This window comes from Anoplopoma fimbria, chromosome 21 (genome assembly GCF_027596085.1).
Source record: "Anoplopoma fimbria isolate UVic2021 breed Golden Eagle Sablefish chromosome 21, Afim_UVic_2022, whole genome shotgun sequence".
NCBI classification, from domain to species: domain Eukaryota; kingdom Metazoa; phylum Chordata; class Actinopteri; order Perciformes; family Anoplopomatidae; genus Anoplopoma; species Anoplopoma fimbria.
The window spans coordinates 12,870,251-12,883,290 of NC_072469.1; positions in this window are offsets into that span (position 1 = coordinate 12,870,251).

Sequence of the window (13,040 nt, forward strand, 5' to 3'; positions counted from 1 at the left end):
TCCCCCATCCCCCCCCCCCCCAATATTAAAGATCAATACTGAAACTAAGAGATCACACAGCTCTGGACACAGGCCCATCTATACTAGTATGTGTTTATTTTTTTAGGAAAATTGAGAAAATAACAACACCTGTTAAATTATTATAAGTTTTTGGTCTGTAAAAAAAATAAAAACATGGGTTGGTGCAGGATGCTTGCAGCATCGTTGAGTTCTGTGAAACTACCACTGGGGGGCACCAAAGTCAGACACAGTAATTTTAATTTAAAGGGTCAGTCTACATAGATTTTTTCCAGATATATTTTCCATCTTCCTCCAGATAGTTAGTTTGGATTTTTTCATTTCCCCCTCGTAGAAATATCCATAAGTCCTATTTTTCGCCAGGAGACAATAAGATCACTTACATGAGAGTGAGTGGGTGCGTGTATCTCAGTTTCTGTCCACGGCTAAACTCGCATAATGCTGCACAGATTTGGTTGTTCATTTTTGGGTGCGTGGTTGCAGTGACCCACTGCCTCTCAAAAAACCCTTTTATTGCCTGTTTGATACTTAAGTTGTCTTACACACTTCTCTTGACCTGCTCCTGGTCAGTGAGTGATCACACAGCTGAGTGCATTGAAGCTGTTCAGTTTGCAATTTGCTCTATTTTTGGTTTTGGTGCAGTTTGGCTGTAGTCTGTAGAATTATAATACCAGTGATGACAATTGATAACGGCCATTTCACGGCCTTATAACATTGGAAATGACTGTCTCCAGGGTGTGCAGAAAATGACGAGTACATTTTTACTGTATTTCCATGATGTGCCATGACTCCCTGCTCTGATAAAAAACAAAAATACACATCAGACCTTCTTTGTAAGACAAGTGTGTGTGTGTGTGTGTGTGTGTGTTTGTGTGTGTGTGTGTGTGTGTGTGTGTGTGTGTGTGTGTGTGTGTGTGTGTGTGTGTGTGTGTGTGTGTGTGTGTGTTTGTGTGTGGCAGCTCTATTATGAATATGATTATGTAGCAGCAGCAGCAGCAGCAGCAGCAGCGTCGTTTGTAATTAGGTGAGAGATCATGCAGCGCTGTCTGCTGAAACTATAAATTGTCGAGTCTGACACAGCGCACTCCTTGGAAGTGTTTCCATAATTGGAAGCCTCTGTCTCAGCCTTGTTGTCCTTATTGCTCCTTTCAACACAAATGATTTGCCACAAGCTTTAATTCAGCTCTCGTGATTGAATCTGGTACAGCAATGCACTGTGATGTCAACTTAAGATCACTGGAAATGAGGCGAAGGCAGCAGTGAATATTTGTCAAAGATAAAAAAAGAACAGAAATAGTGAAGAACAGAGAAAGTGGGGTAGTAAATGAAACACAGATTATGTGTCAGCTACAGTAATAGTAGCAGTGCAACTAACTATGAAAATATCTCAACATAAAATGACTACCGGGTTGGTACGACTCACTGTGCTGGTGATGATGTTCTCTATTTTAAACCTAAAAGGAAAAATATTTTTCTTTTAACATAGCACTCAATTTGAACATAATGAATGGATTTAGCTAACATTATGAGAGATATAACAAGAAACTCCAGCCATTCTTTATCTTTATCTTTGAACCAAAAGTCATTGTCACTTTATAGGAAACATTAAACTTTACTGTTGCTGAAGGCTAGTGAAAAATAGTGCGCTCTCCGTTCTGTCAGTACTATATAACTATAAAGATCAAAATCTTTTCTCAAAACTGCAAAAAAGCATATTGATTTTATTATCTAGGTGATTGATAAGGGAAAAAATATAATATTGTTTACTATTAAGGCAAGACACACCTTCATGACAAGTGGTACACACAAAATCCATCTTTTTTAAATGTTTTTTGAGAATAATTTGATATTTTTTATTTAAAAAAACAAAATGTCACTCTGGGATGAGAAAGGGTCTTTATGCCTTCAGCAAAAGAAAAATGTACATAACCCTCCCAAGTCTGTAAAATACCTTTATTGACACTTGAGACCCTCGAAAGCCTCAATAGCAACATTTTGGGAGGGTCTCTAAAATCATAAGACACTTATTTGTCACTTGCAGGTGCCTTCTCCATATCATCTCCTGGAGCACCAGAACAAATATAATTAATGAAATATGCTTTAAATGTTTTTGGAATCTGCTTTTTTAAATAACGGAAAACAATTTTTCTGCATTTCTGCAAGAATGAAATGTTAAGACGAAGGCTGTGATATCAGTAAATAGTAAAATAATCGTTTGGCCAAATCAAGTTCTCTCTTTAAACTTTTTGGAAGTTGTCTTTGGTTTTAGTTACAAAAACCTTTCGATTCTCTTTAGGGAGGAGCCACAAAACCCAATATCTCCTCGCATCTTTTATTCACTGTATAAACTCAGAATGTCTTTATCCTACTGCATAATCTGTACCAGCATCCTAACTGGGATACTGCTCCTAAAACCTGTCCATAACCCTGAAATGTTTCCGATCAAACTTTTTGGGAGAATCATTGTATATTATTTGAGTATTATAGGTCTACTATAGAAGCTGCATAGCCCAAGTAAAATAATATAACAATAACATTTCAGCTGATTATGGCTGACACAACATAACGTGCATAATTAATAATAAATAAATGGGAACAAGGAGCAAGAGATTGCTGATATCGGCCGATACACATGGCAACATCTGGATGACGGGAGTGCTGTTGATTTTTTTTTTTTTTTTTCACCTTAACTTGGTCTTAAAAAAAAAACTGTCTTGTCAGACTTGTACTATCTAAACAACTAAAACAGTCTTCAACCTGCTGAAGATGATTACTGTATTGCTGGGTGAGTACTGAGCTACAACAGACTTTTGCACATACAGGAACTACATAAAGGTGAAAGGTCTTGACCAACCTGCTGAAGATGATTACTGTATTGCTGGGTGAGTACTGAGCTACAACAGCCTTTTGCACATACAGGAACTACATAAAGGTGAAAGGTCAAGTGTGTGGTGGGGGTTAATGTCTTTATAGCTTTAATCTTTATTGGCTGCAGTAGTCCAGCCAAGGTTATTTATTTAGAATGAAATAGAATATGAATTTATTGTTTATGGATGAATTTATTGTTTAAAACAGACCTAGAGTCCATATCTTGTATCAGATTTAGTCATCAGAATGAGGAGATGTTGGCTGTCACCCTAATAGTACATCATATTGGACATGTTACAATACAATATTGTCACCTGGAAATAGCATTTACATATTTGTTTTCTCAATGACATTGTGGTCCTTTTTGATAGCGCTTATAGTTAGGGCTGGTTCTGGTTCGCCTTGGTCCAGCACCTAGATATGCTGCTATATGCCTAGACAGCCGGCCGCCCACACAGGGGACTACCTAGGATACACTGAGCTCCTCTCTCCTCTTCTCTCCCTCCCTCTTTGTGTATTAATCTCCTATTTATGCACATTACTGATTTTGCTTCTTCCCCGGAGTCCTTGTGCTTTCTCGCCTCGCAGGTTCCCAGGAATCGGGGTTATATTTGGACTGTCATCATGCCACCTGCTGAGGCCCTGCTGACACCGACTGCTACCACCATTATTATTACTAGTCACATTACTATTACTATTACCTGTACCATTAAGCATTTTAGCTTTACTTCCATCCTGAAGCCCTTTTTGCTTTCTCGCTCTGCAGGTTTCCATGAATTGTTGTGGTACCTGGACCGTAGTCGTGCCTCCTGCTGTGAGCCGACTGACACCCACTGCTACTTCGATTATTATTATTAATCACATTACTATCCCTATTTCATAATTATAATTCTACTATAATAATTGCTGCTGTTATTATAAGTAGTCTTATTAAATGAATCATTTATGTCATATACATTGAATGTGTTGTATCTCTGCTATGCTGTTCATTCTGTACACATGACATCTATTGCATTCTGTCCATCCTGGGAGAAGGATCCCTCCTCTGTCGTTCTCCCATAGGTTTCTTCCTTTTTTCTCCCTGTTAAAGGGTTTTTTTAGGGGTTTTTCCTGTGCCAATGTGAGGGTCCCGGGACAGAGGATGTCGCATTTGTACAGATTGTAAAGCCCTCTGAGGCAAATTTGTAATTTGTGATTCTGGGCTATACAAAATAAACTGAATTGAATTGAATTGAATTGGTGATAAAGCCTGGATCATGTTTACAGGCAATGTAGGGTCGTTTTTTTGGAGTGAATGAAGTGCTTCATTTTGGTAGTGCACAGGGGAGGTGGTCTGGGTGGTCCGTGGCACTCCGTGGCACTCCGTGCCTCCAGGACTGAGTGAGTGAGCGTGCATCTCTGTGTCTGTCCACAGCTAATCTTGCATTCTGCTATTGGGGAACTGCTTAATATTTGGTGTGCCCAGTTACAGCTGCATGCTCAAGGACTTGTCGTGGTTGGGGTGACTCACAATTTCTCAAGTCACCTTTTATTTCCTGTTTTATACTGCCATTGCCTGCCAGCTGGCTCCTCACTCACTGCTCTTAATCGGCCCTTGGCCAGTAGGGGCCCCTTGGGAAAAGACAGCTGAGTGCATGTACGACCCCCAGTTGCTTCTCTGCGGCCAGAGACATAGTGGAGCTGAAACAGTTTGCATACTTTTATTGTTTTGGACGGTGTGTTTTTACCTCTCACTTTCCGCTCACTTTTATCTACTTTTCTGCACGGTGTGTTTGGCTAACCGCTAACAGCAAACAGAACTCCCAGTGCACACACTGCTGTTCCCCTCGCCACTCACTGTCAACTTGAACTTGACAGTTCCTCAAGATTATTCCTGTTGCCGAGAGACATCCAAGCACTCTCAGACTATGTGAATGTCAATGTCATGAGATGTCCAGGCCTGGAGTGTGACCACTGGGCAGAGGTCATTGTTTTACTGCTCAGCATAGCGGGCGACCCACTTTAATCTCTGATTAATTCCTCTGTGTGTGTGTGTGTGTGTGTGTGTGTGTGTGTGTGTGTGTGTGTGTGTGTGTGTGTGTGTGTGTGTGTGTGTGTGTGTGTGTGTGTGTGTGTGTGTGTGTGTGTGTGTGTGTGTGTGTGTGTGTGTGTGTGTGTGTGTGTCGGCATGAAGCAGCGATCGCAGGATATGGCCGGTTACCCCCTTGGCACATTTCAGCAAAATTTTCAGCAAAATTCCTGCCCCGTGTAATCCCGGCAATAGAGCGAGTTGCCACGGTGATAATCTCCCTCATCTCGTCTCCAGACACTTTAATCACAGAGCTTTTGGATGAGGCGGTGTTTGCTGGGAAAGTGGAGGGTATGGGTGGAATCTTTGTTGGGATGGACTTTTGCATGAATCAATGCATGTAAATTATATTTAAATGTATATATATTATGTGTGTGTATGTATATATATATATAAATAGTAAAGTTTATTGAATAGAAATAAAGCTACATTGAGAATGTTAAACATAGCCAACGATGACAATGTAAAGAGTATTTAAAAATGCATCACAAGGTAGGTATGACCATTAAGCAGCAATGGCTGACTTTTATTTAAATCTCAACATTGTCTCAATCACTCAAGTTTATCTACATGGTCCAGTATCACATATCACAAATGTTCCTTTAAAGGAGCTTTTTGATCTGTACAGCATACAACACTCTCTATTCAGAGAAGGAAAAACTCACCCCTAAAAATAGGAAAAAGAACAACTGAGGAGGGATCCCTCTCCAAGGATTGACACACATGCAATAGATGTCTTGTATACAGAATAACCAATATAATAAAATTACAGTATGGAATGTCAGGATGACAAATTTATGGATAGACTGTAGCAGGTATCAAAATATTCATCTGGCAGGACCTGAGCCACACATCCTTCTCTCTACCGGTAAATTCCTTAATCTCTATGGAATATTCTGATTGTATTTTCCTCCTTTCCAGGCAGCCACTGGCTTCCATCCTTATCTCTGCGGTATGAATATCCATTTTCATGGACATTTGACTTGCCTGTCAAAGTCAGAGATAGGGCTATTTTTCCGGGCTAATGCAGTGCAGACTTCTGAAATGAAAGACCTGTCTTCCAAAGTGAGAGGTTTGGGTCTTCACTTGCAGAACTGTAATGCATAATGTTATGCATCGCTTGTCTACCACAGCGTCCTTTCTGTCTCATAGATTCAATATTGCATAAATATGAATGATTGAAGAAACAGCCAATAAATGCTTATTATAATTTATAATTTATAATTAATAAATTATATATATAAATAACAGTTTTCATTGTATCTTTTCATTCTTGTGTGTATGTAAAACTCAGTCATTTTCTCATAGACTTCTATACAATCTGACTTATTTGTGCAGAGGGGTCACCCCCTGCTAGTCAGTAGAAAGAATGCAAGATTTAAGAGACTTCCGGAACAGCTTCATTCAGCAGAACCGGAGGTTTACTGCCTGGATTCTGGATCCTGTATTCACGCTTTTTTTGACTGTCTTCCCCGCTCTGATCAGTTTCACCTGTCCCTCATTAGTCCTGCATTCACCTCAACTCGTGCTACCCTGTGCTCCCCTGTTCTCACTTCCCTTGTTAGTCAGTCACTATTTATACCACCTGAGTTCCTTTGCCGGCTCTTCTTTCGTTGCTGTAAGGAGTTTGCCAGCTTCTGCCAGTTGTACCTGCCTGCCTGTTTGAATTAGCTAGTTCCTTATGCTAATTGAGATTTCATCACTGAATCTGCCAGTCTCTGCATTTGGGTCCTTTCTGCCTGTCCTGCTCCCTGCACTGTGGCAGGTTTATGAAACACAGAATGGTTTTGAGCCAAAACAAATCTCTGATCTGCTACATGACAGTTTTATTTTTTGCAGTTGCTTGCACACTGACAGTGAAAGCTTTGTCACTCAAGTGCTCACTGACGCAGTTTTGTCGTTAAATAGCACTGAACTGGAGCAAAAAGTTGTTTACATGTAATGGAATAGGACTTGTGTGGAGATAGAGCAGGAGTCTGCAAATCATATGATTGGTTGCTGCATCACTTCGTTGGAGCGCTGAAAAAGGGTTGAGGCCAGCCCAACTTTGATTTGTTACACATCACGTCCATCACACCGCTCCATTGAAAATGACATGTAGCCTGTCAACACAGTCTCACGGCAATTCGTGGAATAGTCACGAAATAAAATCTATTGGCTTGGTGTTCAGGAACATGAATTGCAGGTTTTTTGTGTCACTCGGAACGACTTTCTTTTCCTTACAACTTAGGTTAAAGAAATCAAAACCACTTAGTTGAGTTAAGGAAAAACATCATGGTTTGGCTTAGGTTTAGGCATGAAATCCACAAACGGTTAGGATTAGGCAACAAAAGCAACTCTTAGGTTAAGCCACTACATGGTGTCGAACACATTTCCTGGTGGACAGTCTTGGTTGTTGGACCCATCCACCTCCCCTCCCACCCACTCTTAGTAGTGTTTTTAGGAAATGATTAAGTACGTCACTTGCTCTGACTGTTGCTTAGTTACATGGATGTGTTTAACTTGTGTCTCCACCACGAATAACGCTCCTAATTGACCCTCCATTGGCTTTATTTCTGTTCTGAGCAACACGAAAAAAACAGACAATTCGTGTCCCTGGAGAAGAACCAGTAGATATATTGTCATTGTTTTTAACGCACTTGCATTAGACTGGGCTGAGTCTGTTGCTGTGTCGCTCATAGTGTGAACATAACATAAGGGTTGGCTCGGTGTCTAAGACTGCTGTGTGTGTTGTGATTGGCAAGCCAGGCTGTCAAATTAGCCTTCAATGTAGCAAAGTAATGAGCAAAGAAAAGTTTTTTTTCTCAAATTACCAGCACATCCGTCTGATCCACAAATCATTGTTTTGCTGGATCTGCAAACTTAAACAGCAAAATGAACATTTCTCATGCTATTACTGCAGCAATCACTCTCAGATGTCACGTCTAGCCGGGAAATAAAATAAATGTTTGAGATTACTAAGGTATAAAGCATCGTCTCATGTTTGCACACTCAGCAAGAGAAAAAGCTGAGGCTGCAGTTCTGGCCATCGCCTCAGAAGAGCTGCGTATTCTTATGGAAATGAGAAGCAAATGTATTGTCATTTGCAAAGAAGCACAGCTGAGAGTGAATCTCCTTTCCCTCTGGGGCAAGAGAGGAAAAGAGAAAATGATGAATAACTTATGTCACAGTTTTTTCAGTAGTCTCGCAAATGTCACTTTAAATGAGTCAAATTAGTGAAATAAATGTACTCAAATTATAATTCTCTGCTTCTAGTGATATGTTTGTCCTAGCTTAGCAAATGGACTGGAAGAAGAGGGAAAAAAGCTAGCCTTCTTTAACTTATAGCATCTCCAAATTTGTCTCAGTTCCATGTAATAAATTGTTAGTTGGTAGGATTGGTGAGGTTTTTGTCGAACGACAAATAGCCCCAAAGCTAACTGCGACTAAAATCTGTTACTTTTTCTTTAAACAAAATGTGTATTTAAGACCGCTTTCAACTTTGGAGCTTTGGAAGAAGTCATTTTTATACTTTTGAAGCATTTATGGTAGCAGTTTCAGCTTGTTTTCAGTCATTGTGCTAAGATAGGCCAGGCCTATCTCTGTGCTGAATGCACAGAGGGCAAACTGATACTGATCCTCTCATTTGACTATGAATACTGTTGAACACAATATCAGCCCGATAATGGCCCAACCTGACAGAGGTAGACTGTCAGGAACAATTGAACGCTGGTTTTAACCTGTGTAATGTGTCATGCAGGGGTGAAAGTAGAATTAGATTTTGCCGGCCCTACTACCCCAACATTCATCGCTTCATATTGTTCTCCTCCCAGCACAATCTTCATGCATTCCTGAACAAACACATTCATTGTTTTAACGCCCCTGTTGTTTAGAGAGAAATCAGAAAGACTTGACATCATGTTTAGCATTTTTATTTAAATGGTGAAACTTCCACAGAATCATTTTTGAACTTAGACAAAACTTTCCAAATATAACCAGTTTTTTTCCTTAAATTAGAAGAAAATGACAACTAAATTCATCAACAACAATTAAACAGTTTAAGCACTTATTAAAAACCTGAAAGGGTGTGGGCACAAACACACTGGGCACTGGAACAATTAAAAAACAATTTATAAGAAGGATAGTGAATTTTTTCATGTCCATTTAATTACGGGAAGCCAAAATCATGAACCTGATTAATGTTCGATTAATTCTGCAGCCCTATAGCTTCAGGTGGTGTGCAGACATCCACTGAGAGATGGTACCACTTTGGTTTCAGGCCGGAGGAAAGACAGAATTAGTTGAGTACCACCTGCAATGCTGTGATAGGACAAAGCCATGTGAGCAGACAACAGAGCCAATTGATTTAGTGTGGAGAAAAAAAGAGGAAGGGACCCAGAACCAATCCCTGAGGGACCCCAGTAGTACATGTTTTAGACACAGATCCTCTTCAAGTTACCCTCTAAGTGCGGCCCTTGAGATAAGATGTGATCAGGAAGAGCCCTATGACATAACACGTCAGCACAGTGTAGAGTTTTAGAAAGAAATGGAAGAGAGACAGGTCTGTAATTCTTAACATCAAAAGGGTCAAGTATTGTTTTCTTTAAAAGAGGGTTCACTCTTGATGGTTTTAGAGAGTTAGGAAAACAACCAGCTGTCAAAGAGGTATTGATGAGGTGCGTGAGGAAAGGAAGGAGGTCGGGAGTGACAGACTGAAGAAGGTGAGATGAGTAACAGTGGTTGGGCAGTGGGAGGTAACCAAGGTTCCTTAGAGCCTTGAAAATGGAATTAAGAGTGGGAGATGAAGAGGTGAATATAGGACAGGTGAAGTCAGCAGATGGGTGGGGAAATGAAGAGCGTATGTCATCTATCTTCTTTACAAAGTAAGTTAAGTAACGTTGTTGATTAGTAGAAGGAAGTGAGTGGGGCGTATCAAGGAGGGTAGAGAAGAGGTTTTGGAGGGTTGGAGAAGGAAGAATCAATGTTGGATTGAAAGAAATGGGCTTTTAGCTGGTGATAAAGGAAGTGGAGAAGGAGGAGGGAACAGATTTAGAGGCAAGGAGGTCTTAGAGAGATTGGAATTCTCATTTTCTTTCTGTTGCCTGTAGAGTGGTTTGCTCATCACACAACCAAAGGAGAAAGAGGCGTTGACCTTCCATCTGCTTTTTCTTCCATGTACAGTATCCCCTCCTTCTTCACTTATCTCCTACTGCCTTTATCCTCTACATCTCTTATTGTCTGAATGTTTCATTTTTTCAGTAGGGAGAAAAAAAGAATGTTCCAGTTCTTATCTAGCGAGAGGTTTTGCCACTGATGAGACTCCCACTGATACACAGCATTATCACAGTGTTAACATGTGTTTGTAGCCGGTCTCCGAGGGATTAGAGCATCATCACTGCCCCTCGGGATTTCATCAAATATCTCCCACTGAGCACTGATCGGGGTGGGGGGGCAAGAAAGGCAGGATACAGCGATCAGGCAGTGTAGCAGTCGGTTTATAGTAGGATGTGGTGAATTCTGTATAAATTCAGTAAATGAACCGTGTTAATTGCTCAACCAGCAGATGTTTCAAAGACGTGACACGCTCTCTATTCATCAACCTCCTCGGGCTAAATCCAGGAAGTTAGCCTACATTTCTGTTCTGTTTCTAGTCGTCTGCTGTGCTTCTCATGAAGTGAGTGCCGATAGGAATCAGATACCAGCACAGGCTTCTGAAGACTGTCCTTCCAAGAAAAACGTAAGCATTAGTTAGAAGAGTCGTGAAGTTCCTTTTTGCATTCAATTTACTAGAGACTGTTGACGTTAGTTACGTTAGTAACACAATAGGCTTTTTTTCAAAGCAGGGGAAACACACGTAAAAATTATAAAATCAATATTGGCCAAATTCCATTTAGCTGTTCTGACCCAGGGTCCTGGCATTTTGCATGACGGCTCACCTATCACTATCGCTCTGGCCTATATATTGTTCCCTGACCTTAAAAGAGCACTCCACTGATTCAACAACACACTCCTATAACATTGTCGGACTCATGATGCAGTAGAGGATGTCATCTTTTCAAATTTCTTCTTCCTGAAGCAAATTTTACATCATAGCCAAACTGTGGAATTTTGAATTTCTGGGTCCGTCACATGATGTCATGCAAGTGCAAACACTTGAATAGCCCTTCCCTAAAGGAGCAGTGCTTAGGATTTAGTGCCATCCAGTGGTGAGGTTGCAGATCGCAACTAACCGAATACCACTCTGCTCAACTATCTATTTCCGACTGTGTCGGAGAACTATATGGAGAATAACGTTTTTTGTTGTTTTAACATAGATCCCTCTGCAAGGTAAAGTAAGAGATTGTTTCTCTGGTATCAAGGTGCACCATTGATCTTACAAATAGGTCATCATTAATAACCTTACGAACATCTCAATGTATTAACATTTTTGTCGTTGTTGAGGAAAAATAATGACACTAATTGTATTCTTTTAGTGTTACAGACTGACCTGAGCACCTCCAGCTGCCTTAAATGAAAGAAAAAAATCCCTGAAGATGCAGACAAACAGGAGGCATTATACATCTCCCTTAATGTAGATAAGTCCCACTTGTTCAGCATATTCATCTAGCACTTCCATTTCCTCTGATGGAGGGTGGCGTGACACAAAGGGATAAGAGACCGAGAGCCTCAATGGAGGGCAGCATCCCAGGTCAGACTGCTGCTGCTGCTTTTTAGATGTTCTGTTGTATATTAGACTGGATTACTTCAACTCTGCTCTGGAAATATTTATACTGTCAGGGCAAGTGTGGATATAGGAAAAATAATAGAATCCAAGGCCATTAGTGCTCTGATCTCAGTAATGTTATAGAGGACAGCCTGCTTGGAAAGAAGCAAATCGGGAAAGCATTCATGTAAAGTGCTCTAGGAAAATTATTATTGAGATGAAGCTAAAATTGATTCCTTTATAAAGAACAACTGATTATACCTTTTTGGGGGAATCACGTAGCATTTGGCTCAGGTTTGACTTTATGAATATGTTTAATTAAAGTTACAGGATTGATATGCAATAGGCACACGGAGAAAGTGATAGGAATAGGGAAAGCAGGGAGGGATGGAAGAAGCGAAAGGGGGTGGGATGTTGCCTAATCCCGGCAGCATCACCACACACCAACACCATCTGTCACCATTCACACATGGAGTCAGCTGCCTGGACCGGATCCGCCGGGTGCTGACGGGTACCGGCTAGTACAGGCGGGTACTGGTGATGGGGAAGGGGTTAGGTGCATCTCCCGCACCCAGTGGTCTGCACAGAGCGTTGCGAGGGTGACAGGCAGGGGCGCCGCTAGGGATTTTGGGCCCCATGAAAAGAATCTTTACAGGGCCCCCAACACAGCGGACTGAACCATTTTACGTAAATAGAGGGGGGGAAGGGGGGGCCCTGCAGGGGTTGATGCTTCCAAAACAAATAAAGGAATTGTTACCAGGACATGGAAAATAAAACATGTGTGATTATATGTTAGTTAATAACTTAGTGTCATTATTTTTTCTGTATTATAATTTCATCATCATTAGGGGCCTCTCTGGGCCCCCCTCCATCATGGGCCCCTAGAATCCGTCTCCTTTACCCCCCCTTTTCGGCGCCCCTGGTGACAGGGTAGGAGGGGAGAGAGGGAAGGAGGGGAGGGGGGGGTTTCTGATTTGCCCGAACAGCATCGACAGCACTCGGCGGCGCTCAGAGAGGAGCAGCAGGAGGAGAGGATGCAGCAGAGACCGGCAGAGAGACGCGGTGATGCGGCGACACATGGCAGCCTGTACCGCCCCGCGTGCTCTGACTGACTGCGGCGTCCACTTTTTGTTTTTTGTCCATTCACCCGGGGAACAGAAGAGGAGAGGCTGAGAGACGCTGGAGGCTGCTGCAACCCCCCGACCGGGATCAACCTAAACAAGCTGTGAAGAGAGAGAGACCAGAGGGGACCACACGGACTGCTGATCGGACTGCTGATCAGCCTGCTTCATCACATTGTGTCTAGGTAAGCCCGGTTCTGGCCACACCTGTCATTACCTGCAGTGTTTTTTTAGGAATGTGTAGCTAAGCAGCCACAGTGCAGCAACAATTGTTCTGTATTTC